Source organism: Chanodichthys erythropterus, chromosome 12, assembly GCF_024489055.1.
Source record: "Chanodichthys erythropterus isolate Z2021 chromosome 12, ASM2448905v1, whole genome shotgun sequence".
NCBI classification, from domain to species: domain Eukaryota; kingdom Metazoa; phylum Chordata; class Actinopteri; order Cypriniformes; family Xenocyprididae; genus Chanodichthys; species Chanodichthys erythropterus.
The window spans coordinates 51,552,616-51,568,893 of NC_090232.1; positions in this window are offsets into that span (position 1 = coordinate 51,552,616).

Genomic DNA, 16,278 nt, shown 5'->3' on the forward strand with positions numbered 1-16,278 from the left:
TTCGGTCAATCAACATACACTTTTGTCAATGATAGTTCCTATTTTGTAGGGTTAGACCCTATTCTGAAGTAGGAGCTAATTTTGGCCCCTTAAAAGGTGTTACTACAGCTACTAAATCGTTCCCAGTTCCTGGGGTACCACTGGTTATAGGAACTATGAAACATTCCTCTGCTGCAAAAATCCCTATGGTTTCCAAGTATGTTCTCATTTGTTTTTATGGCGAATCTCAACATAACACCGACTGTGACGTAACAGTCGGGATCATTAAAATGTACGCCCCAAATTTTGCATGTACCAGCCCATGTTCAAGGCATTAGACAAGGGCAAAACGTCTGGATGTGCACAGCTGAATCATCAGACTAGGTAAGTAAGCAAGGCAATAGCGAAAAATGGCAGATGGAGTAGGGCTGGACGATATGGCCAAAATTTATATCACGATATAATTCTTAATTTCGGTCGATATGATATAATTCCGATATCGATATGATCTATAATTGCCTCAGAAAAACTGCCAAGAATGGCCACAACGGATGTCTGTACCTAAAAACGTCTGAAAAATGAATTTGCCAAATCTATGAAATCTCTTCCTATAAAACTATATAATATTTTAGAAATAAAAACAGTACAAATAAATTTATGTTCAGCTTTTATTTGTATTTAGCCTTCATACGAACATGAAAATAAACATAAGACTCACTCACTTTAGTAATATTAATATCTTTAACATTAAACTATAAAGTAGGCTGATTTTATTATTCTTTAAGGGTCATGAAACCCCAAAACACTTTTTTTGAGATGTAAACAGATATGTATAGGCTGAAAACACTAAAGGTACTCAATCATTGAAAACACTAAAGGTACTCAATGTTATAAGTGAAAAAGTTATTTTTGCATTTTTCAGAGCGATTTCTGTCTTCCTGTTTGAAAAGCTCAGTCGGAGCAACGTCACAAAATCTGACGTAATTGTGTACTTTCAGCCCAAGTATGGGCATGGTCGAACATGCTGACGTAGACCGTTTCGAGCGAATCTAGACATATATTCATGACATAAAGCTCATTTAATCCAATCACTGCGCTGTAGTATGCATACAATTATAATTGCAGTATTATGCATGAGGAAGTATCACTTCTCTCGCCTCAGTCTCTTGTCATTTAGAGACATGTCGTTGGTGTTCGTTTCCTCAGTGCCACAACACAACGTGTTTTCCTGCGACGTGACCAGAGCAGAGGTTTGTGTGCATGTGGATTGTTTTGCTGTAATCTACCAGCACAAATGGAAAATATGTTTGCATGAGATTGCATTACAGCAGAGAATTCAAATATTACAAAAGTGCTGCTCATTCACATCTGCCTGCTCTAGCTGCGTTCAAACATGCGAGCCGTAGGCCGTTTCCCTCAGCACAGCACGTGTGTTTGTATTTTGCTTGCGATGCGGTCAGAACTGGAGTTTAAATACGAACACATGAAAAATACAATTGTTATTTTGATACACGCGGAGCAGGCATATGATCGGTTTCAGCGTGGAGCTCCGTGATTAGTTTAATAACACTAGCCACGTGACACACAGTTCATACAGAATAAAGTATCCGTGTTTAAAGTTTTTATTTCACACATTCTCCTGCACCAAACATTAACCAGCACGGTGTAGTTATGCACACATATTTTCATCAAGTTGTGGAAGCTTGTTCCGTCGCATTTGCATCAGATGTATTCATTTTGTATTGCCGTTCGCGTTTGATCTTGGCGTACAACTGCTGAGCACTGGCTAGTGGCTGCATGTCTCTGTGGTGTACGTCATCACGCAAATAGCCAATCGCGTTCTGCTCTTTCTAACGGCTGCGCCTCAAGTCAGTGAGAAATGCTGTAATGTATATATCGAAATACCGGAAATGTGTTTAAAAATCATATCACCGTTATCGAAAAAAATTATATCGCGATATATATTGAATATTGAATTATTGTCCAGCCCTAAGATGGAGCAATAATAACTGTCATGATCCATGATATCATGATATTTTTAGTGATATTTGTAAATTGTCTTTCTAAATGTTTCGTTAGCATGTTGCTAATGTACTGTTAAATGTGGTTAAAGTTACCATCGTTTCTTACTGTATTCACGGAGACAAGAGAGCCGTCGCTATTTTCATTTTTAAACACTTGCAGTCTGTATAATTCATAAACACAACTTGTAAACATCCAAATAAATACTGTACTCACTGGAATCAATGCATGCAGCATGAATGACGAACACTTTGTAAAGATCCATTTTGAGGGTTATATTAGCTGTGTGAACTTTGTTTAAATGCTGTTTAAGGCAGTTGAGAGCTTGTGGGCGGGGGGAGCGCCAGAATTTAAGGGGCCGCGCGCTAAATCATTGCTTATGTAATTATGGCTGAAAATAGGCAGTTAAAAAAAATTAATAAAAAAAAAATCTATGTGGTATTTTGCCCCGAAACTTCACAGACACATTTAGGGGACACCTTAGACTTATATTACATCTTGTTAAAACTAGTTCTAGGGCACTTTTAACGTCTGGAGCAGCACAGCCGAATCAACAAACGTTATGCAAGTAAGCAAGTAAGGACAATAGCAAAAATGGAAAATGGAGCAATAATAACTGACATGATCCATGATATCATGATATTTTTAGTGATATTTGTAAATTGTCTTTCTAAATGTTTTGTTAGCATGTTGCTAATGTACTGTTAAGTGTGGTTAAAGTTACCATTGTTTATTACTGTATTCATGGAGACAGGAGCCGTCGCTATTTTCATTTTTAAACACTTGCAGTCTGTATAATTCATAAACACAACTTCATTCTTTATAAATCTCTCCAACAGTGTGTAATGTTAGCTTTAGCCCCGTTAGCCACACATAGGCTACTATCAAACTCATTCAGAATCAAATGTAAACATCCAAATAAATACCATACTTACATAATTGGGTATGCTGCATGACAAACACTTTGTAAAGATCCATTTTGAGGGTTATATTAGCTGTGTGAACTTTGTTTATGCAATGTATTATTGAGTTGCAAGCTTGGGGGTGGGGAGCATGAGCATTTAAAGGGGACACGTGCTGAATCTGCGCATTTTTAATTATATGAACATTGTATAATAAAAAATATACGGGGTATTTTGAGCTGAAACTTCACAGACACATTCTGGGGATACCTTAGACTTATATAACATCTTGTGAAATAGAGTTCTATGGCACCTTTAATAAAACTGTATCAGTATAGATCCTCATTTTTACTCTTCCCTGCTTAACTTTACTGCTGCAGAAAATGTGAGTGATACTGTGAAAAAATACAAGAAGAGAGGAAGTCAGACTGTCACTTTCTTCTATAGAATATTTTGTTGATTCCTGGTAAGAATCTGTTCAAATCCTGATCCACAATCAGTGAGTCTTTAACTTCATCTGATATGGTGAAATCACTGAGTTACTGAGAGCCTCAAACCTCTCCAGAACATCACGATACTGATGGTAATTACTGTGGTTCATATGTGTAACCCCCTAAAAAAAAACACCAGAATACATAAGACCCGTATATAAATATACTAATTCTCTTCAGATTTTTATGTATGAATCGTACACTAAACATTAAAGAGTTAGTTCATCCAAAAATCCAAACTTTGTCATTACTCACCCTCATGTCGTTCCAAATCTCTAAGAATTTCATTCATCTTTGAAACACAAATGAAGATCTTTTTGATGAAATCTGAGAGCTGTTTGTCCCTTCATAGACAGTTACGCAACTAACACTTCAAAAAGTTCATAAAGAGATCATAAAAGTAATCCACATGAATTAAACACTTTAGTCCAAATTTTCTGCACGTTTGAGCTTCCTCCAGAACCAATGAGGTTCATTCTCATGTTACGCAGCATGTTTAAGCTTCGGCAAGAACCAATGAGGTTCATTCTTGTGCGTCCTCTTCCTCTTGTATTTTCTAGCTTCTCAGTGATCTTCATTTCTGAGGTTTTGGTTTTGTTCCTAATTGGTGTTCCGATGTTTCTAGTGGCCATGTAAAATAATAAACAGACTCTGTTATTACATTTTCATATCTTGGAAATTTTTCATTAGTTTCTATTACTGCTGTGACTGACCCTCTACAAGAGTATTTCCTGTAAAATATGAGCTAATGAGCTTCTGTTCTGTACAGAGAAAGAACATTACCAGCGGGCATGTTTTGTCAATAAATGATTAATATTGATTGCTATTAACACATTTATTTATAAATTTGTTAATTTAATTATAAATTATAATACCAAATATTAAATAATAAGAACATATTTAGTGATGAGTTTCAGACAGTTTAAATACATCTGAAGTGGAAGTGGTTTGTTGTGTCATTTTATGAAGCTCCCGACTCTGTGTTGTCACACTTTTGTCTTTTGCTTCAGTTATGAATTAGTCTGTGTTTAGACACCAACCAGAATGGCAGGCATGGAAATATCCAAAATCATTAACTCAAAGTTTTAAAAAACACAAATCTATCAGGCTCAATTTTCTTACATTCACTATAATATTTATGAGAATCTGCATGAAAACAAGACATGAAAACTTCAGCCAGATGGCGCTCTTTCTCAGTGTTTAATTCAGTACTGAGTCAAAGGAGGTCTATGTGATGTCACACTATAAAAACCCTTACTATCAGCCCTCATGTGCACAGAGAACATTCAGCATGAAGAAGACTGAACTCAACTCACAATGAAGATCCTCCTCATCTTCTTCACTTTCTACCTGATCTCAGGTCAGAGCTTTTCTTTTTCATCACTGCAGTAATGATGCTGTTTTCTGTTCATGAGGTTTCTGATCACAGTATCAATCTGATTGACAGGTGCAGTGAGATGCTTTAGTGTCACTGGATATTCTGGAGGAAGTCTTCTTGTTAGTTCATGGAAGCCTTGGCATAAAGACAAAGCTAAATACATGAGAAAGCTACAGAGTACAACAATAATAAATTATTGGAAACACAATCATTGGATTAATGAGGGAAGATTCACTTTATTAAAAAAAAAAAGAAAAATGGAAACCTCATGATTTACATTAGAGAACTGATCAAACAAGATGCTGGAACTTACCAGATTGAGGTTGATTGCAAATGGTTCATTGATGTGAAATTGAGTATGAAAGAAGGTCAGTCATTTTAGGGTGTACTCACACTAGGCACGGTTGCCTTGAACCGAGCCCGAGCACGATTGTCCCCCATTTATAATTTATGCCTCGCAGCGATTTTCAAAAGCACATATCAGAGGATTATTACAAAGAAAGCTGACGTTAATGGAGGAATTTGCAGCTTTACTCACAAACTACAATTCCTGTTCATCAATAAGGCCAGACCCGTTATAAACACAAATACACTCGAATTAATTACATGAATTGATAAGTGTACTATCAAAGTAGTAATAAAGATGTTTGCCATCATAATGATGACAGTAGTGCACACAAAAGTAGTAACTGTTCCGTCCTCTGGCACGGTTAGCACTCACACTGCATGTGAACTACGCTCTGGCCCACCTCTTCCAAGCGGGCCGGGGTGGCTAAACGAACCGCGCCTGGGTATGAAACAGAGCGATCACACTTGTCAAACGAACCAGGCTTTGGGGGTCAAATGCGCTCGGGCACCTTTTTAGAAAGAAATGGTATCTGTGAGGATTTCCAGTCAGGATTTAGACCGTACCATAGTACTGAGACTGCTCTCATTAGAGTTACTAATGATTTGCTCTTATCATCAGATCGTGGTTGTATCTCTCTATTAGTGTTACTAGATCTCAGTGCTGTTTTTGACACTATCGACCACAATATTCTTTTGAATAGACTTGAAAATTATGTTGGCATTAGTGGAATTGCATTGTCATGGTTCAAATCATACTTTTCTGACCATTATCAGTTTGTAGTAGTAAATGAAGAAATGTCATATTGATCACAAGTTCAATATGGAGTACCGCAAGGCTCAGTACTAGGACCGTTGCTCTTCACTCTGTACATGCTACCCTTGGGAGATATCATTAGGAAACATGGCGTTAGTTTTCATTGTTACGCTGATGATACTCAGCTCTGTATTTCTTCGTGCCCTGACGAAACTTACCAATTCACAAAATTAACGGATGCATAGCTGATATAAAAAATTGGATGACCAGTAATTTCTTACATCTAAATTCAGAAAAAACAGATCCTAATTTTTGGACCAAAACCTTCTTCACGTAATAACCTAGAATACTGTCTAACACTTGTCCTTCTTTCTTCAGTCGAAAATAAATTAAGGTTTTTGATGAAAACATTCCAGGATTTTTCTCCATATAGTGGACTTCAATGGACCCCAAATGGTTGAAGGTCAAAATTACAGTTTCAGTGCAGCTTCAAATGGCTTTAAACGATACCAGACAAGCAATAAGGGTCTTATTAAGCAAAACGATCAGTCATTTTTGAAAAAAAAATAAATGTATATGCTTTATATAAACAAATGATCGCCTTCCAAGTGGTTCCGCCAAAACTGCACTTTCGTATTCTTCAAAAAGCTTACGCTGTATGTCCTACGCCTTCCCTATTCTACTTACGGAAAAAATGGAACTGGCGCTGTGTTCGTTTCGTAAGTTGAAAAAGGAAGGCGTAAGACATACAGCATAAGCTTTTTGAAGAGTACGAAAGTGCAGTTTTGGCGGAACCTTGACATCCCAAATACTATCTCTCACCTCTGTCCATTTCCTTCTGGGTTGCAAGTTAGACAAATACTCCTGCTTCCATCGCTTCCAGAATGAATCTGCCAATATCTGGACTTGACGCCATTAATTTTTGTGCAGGTGACCTAACTCAAAATTTCATGGAGGAATTGTGAAAATTGTGAATGTAAATGAGCACTATGCGACTGTCAGTATATGGATGTTGTGGAGCTCTGTGTCAATATCTTCCTTTATGAGTTCCATCAACTCAGCAGCAAGTACAGCTGCGCATAACTCAAGACACGGAACAGTATGTGCTGCAAAAGGGGCCAACTTGGATTTTCCCTTTACAAACCCCAAATGAACCTGTCCGTTTGAATCCATTAGGTATGCTACTGCAGCAATAGCCAAAGTAGAAGGGTCTGAGAAGACACACAACTCTTGAAGCTTAGCTCCACACAGTGAGGTTGGGACATAAGTTTGTGGTATTTTCAATCGATCAAGCTCAGCTAGAGATGAAGTCCATGTCTTCCATGGATCTCTTTTGACTGACTGAAAAACGGTGTCCCAGTCCTTTAGGAGATCAATGGCTTCTCTTTCAGTAGGGACAGATGTGATGCCATCGCCAACATAATAGTTTCGTATGATCTGGCCCACATGCTGCAATGAATTACGGCCCTTGTGTGGGCCACTTCTGTTTGCCAGGTCTGAGCCACAAGCAGGCCACAGCAATGCCACATGTCAGCCAAGAGCAAAGAAATAAACCTAAACTGGACCTTATCTGAGCCACAGAATCTGTGTATATTAAGAATAGAGTCATCTCAGCCTTAATAAGCTGTTAACAAGCAGAATCACTGAAGGAAAGAAGAGAACATAAAAATAGACGAGCAAAAACACAAGAACTACAACTGACTTCAGCCACAGCCTTAGATGAAATCAACTGAAGATGAAAGACATTAAATCTCTCAAGATCTCAGCAGAGGATAATTAAACAACTCCACAAACAGCATTACCAGATTCACTTATAACTAGATTGACTTTATTTATGTTAGACATCTACAAAAGTTATTGAGAATTAACAGGGGTTTAACTCTGTGTTTCATTTGAAGTCACCATAGCAGTGATCAGTGTTTCCATTCGTTTGGCTCTTAACTCTTATTATACATTTGTATTTTCTGGCTGTTGTGACAGTGTGTTTGTTAAACTCATTTGCAGTAGCAAAGAAAGCTAAAGCAAAATGACACCAAGTGATGATGGTTGTCTGTTGACTATCTGGGAAAGGCAGACTCAACCCCAACCTATTAACTTTTCAAATAATTCGTTACGCATAGGAGCAGCAACCAAATCAAGTCAAGTCCCTTTTATAGTGCTTTATACAATACAGGCTGTGTCGGGTCAGCTTCACAGTGATAGCAGGAAATAATTTTAGCTGCACAGCAGCTCTAGAAGAAAATTGTGTCATTGTCCAGTTTAAGTAAGTTCAGTATTGATTCATTCCATTGTAAAAACCATTAGTTATTCACTTAGTTCATTTATCTATACAACAACATCAAAAACATTGTTGAATATCAAGTGTTTCCCACACTAAGCAAGCCAGAGGCCCCCCCAAAAGGCCTCTTCCAGCACCAGATTCAAACACCCTGGTTGCTGGTCATCAGCAGCTTTTAAGAACTATATCTAATCCAAACGCTTGCATATTAAAGAAGCTCAACAAACTTTACCAGCCAAATTCCCCAGCTTCAGCTTGTTTTCTTGCTCAATCCTACAAGCTCACCACATGCGTCAATTACCATCAATCCACTAAAATAGTGAAAATATTGTACCTCACTGCTGCAGCAGTGTCTTCCCACCTGATCCCGTAGGAACCTACTCTGTTCTTACACCGCAGTAGCAGTGTTGTCTCCTCCTCTCCTGCAGGAGTCCAGGTTCCAAGCCTCACTGCACAAGGAAAAATCGATAAGATATTTCTGGTTGTGTCCAACTTCCTAGACAATCTAAATTGGTCTAAACGCTAGTTGCTATCTTTGCTCAGCCACTTAAACTTCACAATGTGTTTAATCCCGCAAGTCCGACCTTTCATCTCACATCTCCTCTCCTTTGCGTTTTTTGATCCATACGCTAGAAGACGGGAGGCTGTCACCCCATCTTGGCGTCCCACCAGATCATTTTTCCAGTCTTTTGTTTTGCATGGGTGCAGCAACCACAGCTGCTCTCCCATCCAATCAGATTGAAACTCTTGGTAGCTGGATGCCAGAGGCTTTTAAGAGCTGAATTTGATTCTATCGCTTCCACACCAAAGAAGCTCAATGAAACCTTATCAGCTAAATTCTTCAGCTCCAGCTTAATCTCACACACTCAAACCTATAGGCTCACCATATCTGCCTCAATTAACACTAATCTACTAAAACAGAAACATATTTCTACTTCACTGCTGCAGCAGTGTCTTCCCACCAACTCCTGCAGGAACCCACTTCATTCTTGCATTGCCGCAGCAGTGATGTATTCTCTGCTCCAGCAAAAGCTCAGTTCTCTGTCTAAGCCTGCCTTCATTGCCACAGCAGTGCTATCTCCTCCGCTCCCACAGGATCTTAATTTCTCTGGGTAACTTCGCTTTCATTGCCACAGCAGTGCTATCTCCCCTGCTCAATATGCCCATATGCAACAGTTAACTACCGGCGAGGCTTACCCGTCCGGCGCTGTGAGTATTGAACTCCCATCGAATGGTACGAGAATTCTCCCACCCAGGTGCTTCAAATGTTGTTCACCCCCTCTGTTGCCTGGTAGAGCCCAATTGTGCATCCCCATAAACTGCTCTCATCAGAGGCAGGCATCTTGGTGCAAAATTTTTCTAGTCATTCTTTCCGCATCGGAGCACCTACATCAGGGCCAACCAGTTTGACATCACAAACAGTCCAGCAAGGCATACCCTTCCAATGCCACGAGTATCAATCTTGATCTTTATGGATCTTGATCATTGGATACTGTGACAGCCTACTAGTCATGCATCTACATTTTCTCCTTCCCCGTCCAATGACTATTGATCTCCCAGCGGACGCAGCAACTGCCCTTCTTATTGGGAATCCATGTTTTTCTTTCTCCATCCAGTGAGGCTTACACATCCGACACCATAATCATTGGTCTACCTGAGCATTGGACTCCTGCGATCTACCGCAAGAGCCTCCCGATCAGTACTTATCTTTCCTTGTCTGGCTAGGCTTACCCATCCGATGCCACGAGCATTGGTCTCCTAGAGCATTGGTCTCCTTGTAGAGCATTGGGAGAGACCTCCTAGAGCATTGGGATAAGGGAGAGACCTCCTAGAGCATTGGTCTCCTTGTAGAGCATTGGGAGAGACCTCCTAGAGCATTGGGTTAAGGGAGAGACCTCCTAGAGCATTGGTCTCCTACTAGAGCATTGATCTCTCCCTAGAGCAGTGTTTCTCAAACTTTTTCTGCCATTCCCCACTTTGGAGGTGGGGAAGGGTTCCGAGCCCCACCTGTCCCGAATCGCCCCAACAAAATGGTAATAAACTAGGCTTTTAGTTTATCTGTTAAAAAGTAAAATGTATTTTATTAACATCACATTTTAAAAACATAACTTCAAATAGCAGCATTGAAAACTTTCAAATAGAGAAAATAAAAGAGCAATTATATTATCACTTTGTATGAAAAGACTTTGTTCAAAAGTAAATAAAAATAATAATTCAATTGAATTAGGAATGAACCCTTTCATGTGTAAGTTTAAATGAAAATATTCTAGCTGAGTTTTTTTTTTAAGGCAACCTTTTTAGAACTTTCTGTTTCCATGGCGATGCATCATACTTGTCCCGTCACAAACCGCAGCCATAATAACACTGTATGAAAGATGTATCGCTTTTATTTAGTTTCTCCTTTTTTATTCAAAATATTCACAAGCTTGCTTACCATGTCATCAACTATCATGTATTCCGATTCTCAAATATGAGTAAGTGAGTGTGTTTTGTTTAAAAACCTTCAAAAAAGATCTTGATATATAACGCGAGATGGGCGCTGCCATCTTAGTTTGCGCAGCTGTTCAGAGTCCTGTCAGTCGGATTTACTGCACGTGAATACATCAGTTTCTCCCGAAATACATGTAAGTAAGTAGCCAGTGATATGGGAGAAAAATAAACTTTATAGTTACTTACACTATCTGATATGAATAAAACATGTCGGCAAATTATATTTGAATTGATTGTTATTGCTGCTTCCATAGACATCAGTGTGTATTTTACAAGCTCTAAATGTTTAGTTTTACTAGTACTTATGGATTTTTAAATGTCTGAAACCTAAAATAAACATTATGTTATTGAAAACACTGCATAGTTGTGATAAATGAGAAGTGCTGAGCGTGCGTCCGTCTCTGGCTCAGCGCCAGCCAAAGCACGAAAGCACAGTTTGAATCTTGCAGTAAAGTGACGTCTCTGAACGTTCTAAATCCCGTATGTGGGACCGTACTCTCAGGGGCACAGAAATAAAAATCCCATATGTGGGACCGCACACTTTGAGAAACGCTGCCCTAGAGCATTGGTCTCCTCCTGGAGCAGGGGTGGGGGGCGTTGATCCTGGAGGGCCATTGTCCTGCAGAGTTTGGCTCCAACCCTACCCTAATTAAACACACCTGAAGCTAATCAAGGTCTTCAGGATTATTAAAGTTACAGGCAGGTGAATGTTTTTTTCAGGGTTGGAGCTGGACTCTGCAGGATGGTGGCCCTCCGGGATCAATGTCCCCCACCCCTGTCCTAGAGCATTGGTCTCCTCCTAGAGCATTGGTCTCCCACAAGACCCTCTCAGTCATCGCTTATCTTTCCTCATCTGGCGTGACCCATCGGATGCTGTGAGAGCTCTCCTGGCAGGCCATTACAATTCCTTTTACCCCGCCAATAGGACCCACTTACCCGTCGCCGGGAGCCGCTCCTGTCAGAAGCTGAGTGGGCCCCTTCAGTCGGTTGTTCCTGAATCACGCCGCCCCTCGTCTTTTGGTCAGTAGGGCTCACCCATTCGATGCTGTGAGCATTGGTCTCCCGTCAGATGTAGCCAGAGCCCTTCCGATCTGGCGCTCCAAATCATGCCCCCCCCCGTCTGTCAGCTGGTTGGGCCTGTTCGGCCGGTGATGTACAATCCCATTAGAGGAAGCATGGATCCCGCCGGTCAGACGGTTTAACTCCTGCTGCTCCCCATTTATTAGGCTATAGGGCTTTACCCGTCCGATGCCGTGAGCATTTGTCTCCCGGAGCATTGGTCTCCCATCAGATGCTGCAAGAGCTCTCCCGATCGATTGTTCCAAATTCTGCATCTCCTCGTTTGTTGGCCAGTAGGGCCCATCCACCCTGCGCCGTGAGCTGCTCCCACCTGGTCAAGCGACCAGGCTTCTTCTTCACATGCCAGCCCGTCTTTTGGGGGTCTTTAGTCTGGCGGCTGTCCTTTGCTCTTTTTGCTTTTTGGGTTCTGGATACTATGGGTTCTGGCCAATATTCAGAGCTTGGAGCCCTCCCCCGAACAGCACACCAAATACGCATAACTTTTATTCTATTGAATAATATGTACATGTGAACTCATGAAATTATGTTTTATTAACAAAATTAGCACTGGTGGAGAGCTTTCAGTTAATCAACTCAACCAATGACTAGAGGTATAAATAAAGCAGACTTACCTCTGTTCATCCCTCCTCCACCCCATCTCCTGACTTCTAGTTCTATCTATTTTTACCACACCACGGGGTACTCTGGGTTCGGGCCAATATTCCCTCTCCTCCCAGACAGCACGCCATAACTTTTATTCTATTAAATTATATGTACATGTGAACTCGTGAAGTGGGCAGTTGTGGCATAATGGTTAGAGAGTCAGACTCAGAGTGAATGAACAGCGCTCTCTTCCACTCACATTAACTGAGCAAGACACTGAACCCTCAATTGTGCTGCAGTAAAAACAGCCTGCCAGCCTGTGTCTACCCAATAGTGCATCCAGGTGCCATAGCCTCTTTTGGTAATCAGAATCAATGAACTGCAGATGACACACGGTTTGTCATTTATCCATCCATGTACCAATTTTGATACAAACTACAGCGGCATGTGAACAACCAACAAGGTGCACCACCTACAACAATCACACAGACCTTTGTGGAAGAAATTTTAATTTTAACTCTAATTTTAATTAATAAACATTTTTTCCTTACAGGGATAACATTTATGTTTGATAACATTTATATATGGTTTGATACTGTATGTCTCTAACACTTGGTCAGAATTACTGTGTGTGTCTGAAAATAACAAAAAGAGAAGTAAAACTACGCAGGTGTCTAGTTTTGTTATGAATGACCAACCTCTTTATGGAGGTATTTAGATTTGCTCCTACTAAGAATTACAAAGAATTATATATATGTCACCTTTACTATGTTCCTTTCTTATAAAAACTGTTGTACCCTCTTGATTGTGGGATTTTCTCTGACATTGGACTAAGATCCTCCCGTCTATGATTGAAGCATATTGAAGTCATTGTCTGGAGTCTTGTCTAATTACTGCTGTGCAGCAGGTTAGTGGAACACTACTGACCTTAATCCCAAGTTATAGTGTTCATAGAGGCGATACGTCGTCCGACTCAAAGCAAGTTGTCGACAGTAGATGATGTGAGTTCATAAAAGTGCATCGTGATGTGACAGTCACCAAGAACATGATCACACGTGCCAACCAGAAGCCAAGGCTTACAGCAGTTTTGATGCACAAGATGATGCATTCGTATCAGCAGATGAAGCAACCCATAAAACAGCACAAACCTCTCTGTCAGTCAAGCCCTCCAGGAGCACAATTGGACAGCCTTGTTATATAGAGAAGATGAAACCTGTATGAGCTCTTAGTATCAGACACTGCAACCTCCACTAGGTGGCGCTCTTTCAGTGTGATTAATATAATGTTCATAGTGGGAGGGGCCAGTAAAGCTGCTCATTACTGATAAAGAGCTGAAGAAAGAGGAAGTAACTAAAGCAGACAGATGTAGAGACAGAGAGATTCACACAGAGAACATTCAGCATAAAGAAGACTGAACTCAACTCACAATGAAGATCCTCCTCATCTTCTTCACTTTCTACCTGATCTCAGGTCAGAGCTTTTCTCTTTCATCACTGCAGTAATGATGCTGTTTTCTGTTCATGAGGTTTCTGATCACAGTATCAATCTGATTGACAGGTGCAGTGAGATGCTTTAATGGCAAAATTACAATTTGTCTTTTAGACTTAATTGTGATTGACAGTTAAAGTGGGCATGTCTATAGTGAGTGGATACTCAGGAGGTCGTATGATGATCAAGTGTAAACATCCTCAATACAAAACCAATCCGAAATACATCTGTAAAGAATCAGATGGATGTTCAGAGAGGAAGAATCCATGTATATGAAAATATTTCTTCAGGTTTTAACATGATTTCTCTTGGTTTACAGATGCAATGTTTGTGACTAAGTCTGCTCATCCTGGTGAAGAAGTCAACATCATCTGTCAGATCCCAGAGGAACATAAAGTTCATTTCTGCAAAGAGGTTGATGATTACATCTGCCAGATAGTGAAAACATCTACAGTGACAGAAATGAATGGTTCATCTGAGAGAAATGAAGAGAGAGTTTTTACAGTGAGCATCAGTAATGTGAGCGTGAGAGATGCTGGAGTTTACTGGTGTGGAGCAGAAACCAGAGACACACATTTGACTTTCATCTCCCTGAACACCAAAATTCAGCTCAACCTCATCAGTGAGTGAATTCAGATGATTTCATTGTAGAAATACTGTCTATTCAGAATCATGTGTGTTAAATGTCTGTGTTTGTGTGTTTGCAGTGGCTCCAGTAGTGAGACGTGAAGGAGAATCTGCTGAGATCATCTGCCCTTATGATTCAATCTATAAATCAAAGTCAAAGTCTCTCTGTAAGGGGAAGTGCTCCACTAGAGATAGAAATACTCTCAATGAAGAGAAAGAGACCAAGACTGACAGATTGACTCTGAATGATGACGGCACTGCAAGTGTCTTCACTGGGACCATCACTGGACTGACAGCAGAGGATGCTGGGAAATACTGGTGTGCAGTGACATTAGAGAGAGACGTGAATTATCTTTACACTCATCTGATCGTCATCATGAACGAGGGTGAGGAAGGTTTATCATCTGAATATGTCAAACTATGGCTGTGAATTGATGTTCTTCTATTTCTCATCATTTCCAGAGCTGAACTTGACTAAGTATGAAGGAGACGACATGTCAATCCAGTGCAAACATCATGATGAACATCAGAAACTCTTCTGCAAAGCACATGAACCCTCCATGTGTGTGAAGGATGGAGTTTCATTGGAGACGATCAGAGATGATCGATTCTCTTTCAGTGATGAAGCTTCTACTGGAGTCTTTACTGTGAACATCACTGATCTGAGAGAAGAGGATTCTGGGATATACTGGTGTGGATCTCACATTATCACTGAAGTCACTCTCAATGTTAAAAAGGGTAAGATATTTTATTGTTTCTGCATTGTCTTTGGGGAAAATTTAAATATTCAGATATCGACACTTGAACAATCACTCGAATCTACCAATATGCCAGTGGGGCTCACTAAGAAAACACACTAAGGAAAGGCATTGCCACCAAAGCATTTAGTATTCTGATATATAAAATATGAATTTTAGCAGTGAACATGAAGAAAACTATTATATACACTGTAAAAAATTTAACGTAAAATCAACAGTAACTTACTGGCAACAAATAGCCAGCAAGCTTCAGTATTTTATTCCACGGTAATATTACTGTAAATCTGACTACAGTAGTTCACAACATACTGTATAATAACTTACAGTATATTTATACTGTAAAATTAATTACAGTTCATGTTTTTGCACTGTATTTTAAAATACTGTAAAGTTACTATGCAGTATAATTGATTACAGTAGTTTTTATATTCACATATACGCATATATACACAACATATAACTAACTACAATCTGTTACATGCTTAAAAAAATAATGAAATATAAAGGCTTGTATACAAAAAAAATTTCACACAGTTATATTACTGATTATTAGATGTCACGTAAATTATGACAACACTCAGAAGTCCATTTAAAAACTTTTATTACAATTTAATTCATTAAATGGTAAAAACACTCTCCAGACTTGACAGATCTCCAATGCAGATCCCAGGTTTTTGCTGCCTATAGAGAACAAAACACAAAAATTGAGTTGCACTACAGCTTGACAGACATCAATGTGATAAACAGACTTGAAAATGACTTACCTCTTTATTAACCGAAAGAGCGATACTCATCAGCACGCTGCAATGTCAAACAACTTACACGCTGAAAGAAATGAAAAACAAATTCAACACTGCATAGACATCCTGATCTCCTCGATCCGTTACAAAGCTAAAACCGCTCTCATTTTATGAATTTTACTGCGTTCTTCAATAGCTGAAAATGACTTACAATGCAGGGTTGTTTGATACTGTGGTCAGTGTGATAAAGATCAACATGAGATGCTCTTCAGCTTGTGGTTTTCTTTGCTCTATGTATCTTCTTTGAATCAAACCTAGAAGCCCTTTAGCCGCCTGCAGAATAGAAAATGTTTATCTTAGT